This window comes from Otolemur garnettii, unplaced genomic scaffold (genome assembly GCF_000181295.1).
Source record: "Otolemur garnettii isolate 467f Iridium unplaced genomic scaffold, OtoGar3 scaffold03259, whole genome shotgun sequence".
In the NCBI taxonomy this organism is placed as follows: Eukaryota; Metazoa; Chordata; class Mammalia; order Primates; family Galagidae; genus Otolemur; species Otolemur garnettii.
This window is the reverse complement of record NW_003855654.1, coordinates 1-1,869: the sequence shown is the minus strand read 5'-3', so window position 1 is coordinate 1,869 and position 1,869 is coordinate 1. Positions and strand designations below refer to the sequence as shown.

General features: G+C 35.8%; 1 pseudogene across 1 annotated transcript; it reads right to left on the bottom strand.

Annotated features, from left to right (window-relative positions):
- Window positions 1–670: 670 nt before the first annotated feature.
- On the bottom strand, window positions 671–1,863 carry LOC100954599 (annotated as a pseudogene). Its single transcript, XR_001161894.1, has one exon. The product of XR_001161894.1 is annotated as a methyltransferase-like protein 9 pseudogene (transcript).
- Between the last annotated feature and the right edge of the window lie 6 nt (window positions 1,864–1,869).

Sequence of the window (1,869 nt, the reverse complement as noted above, 5' to 3'; positions counted from 1 at the left end):
TTACCAATTCCAGGAGTTTTGTTGTTGTTTTTGATTCTTTCAGATTTTCACAGAGACAATCATGTTACCTGTGAAAAAGATATTGTTTCTTTCCCAGTCTGTATACCATTCATTTCCTTGTCATGTCATATTGTGTCAGCTATGACTGCCAGTACAATGTTGAAAAGGAGTGGTGAGAGGGATATCCTTGCCTTGTTCTTGATCTTAGTGGAAAAACTTCTAGTTTGATCACTTTAAGTATGATTTTGGCTGCAGGGTTTTTGGTGGGTTTTTTGGTAGATATTCTTTATTAAGTTGAGGAATCTCCCATCCATTCCTCATTTACTGAGAGTTTTTATCATAAGTGGGTGTTGGATTTTGTCAAATGTATTTTCAGTGTCTATTGATATGATCATGTAACTTTTTGTTTTTAGTCTGTCGGTGAGATAGATTACATTGATTTTTTTGTGTGTTCAACCAAATAAATCCCACTTGGTGATGGTGTATAATTCCTTTTATTTTTGATATTAGTAATGTATGTTCTTTGTCTTTTTTTCTTAGCTTCACCAGAGGTTTATCAATTTTACTGATCTTTTCAAACAACTAGCTTTTCATTTCATTGATTTTTTCTATTATTTTCCTGTTTTCAATTTCATAATTTCTTTTTTTGTTTTTGTTTTTGTTTTTTTTATCTCCAAAAAATTTTATTAGCATGATTAAAAACATTTTCTTGCATAATAACAGAAAGAATTTTTAAACATGAAAGAGTATCAGTGGCTATACCTTATAATCAGTATTTGCAACTGAATGGACAGCTTTATTGCCAGTCTCCATTTTAGTAAAAACAATCCATTTACTGGTTCCATGAAGTCATGACTATTGCTTTTTCTGGGAATGAGTCCCTACTGCAATTAAGTATAAAAAATATCTTCCATCATAATTGGAGTGTGACCTGCATTGGAGTGTGACTCTGAGTAAAGAGTTGGTAAAAATCCACAAAGAGTTGGGTTTTGTTTTTTAAAAACATTCCTTTTAGACACTACAAAGAAATAATTAGTATTTTGGCTTTTAAAATTCCTACATGATATTTAGAATGACAGTCCCCAAAGGCCCTCCCTTCACATAATTGTTAACACAGACCCTCTTCTGGAAGGTGCATCCTGGAGGGTACGAACTCTGAAGACTTCGACCTCCAATGTTTATACTGGTTTGAGAACAAAGACAGCGTCATCCAGAACATAGTAGTCATTATACATGTCGCCTTCACACAGGTACGGCAGTCTGGTGAAAGCTTCGATAACAAAACCAGCTTTTCTGAAAACTTCAGGCAGACTATTCACTTGTTCTTCCCAGTTCTGTCCTTTGATTTCCAAAATTTCTGATGGTTTCTCCCACTTGCCACCGTTTTCTACATAAGGATGGAAGGGTAGGACCAAGGCAAGGATGACCCTGCCTCTGGTTGGCTCCAAAACACTTCTGATATCTTTTAACAAAGTCAGGGGCTGATCACAGCGGTCCAACAGATTCAAGCAGCTGATGACATCATATTGGAACCCTGTATTCTGCCATTCATTTATACCGAGTACTCTGTATTTCTTTTTCTGAAGCTGCCATATCATGGTTTCAGAAAGCTCAGTGGCGTAGATTTCTTCAAAATGAGGGCTCATGATTTTTGTGACTTCTCCATCTCCAGCACCTAAATCAAGAAGTCTATGGGTTTTCCAGTCCGGATTAATTTTAAGCAGTCTCTGAAATTGATCTGGTGAAAACACAAACATTGAGCCTCTTCCTAACAACCCATTGATAGATGTTCTAGACATAAACAGGCTAAAAACAGATGACACAAAAGAATGATATAATTGGATAAATAGCCAGCCCGATTTCTCAATG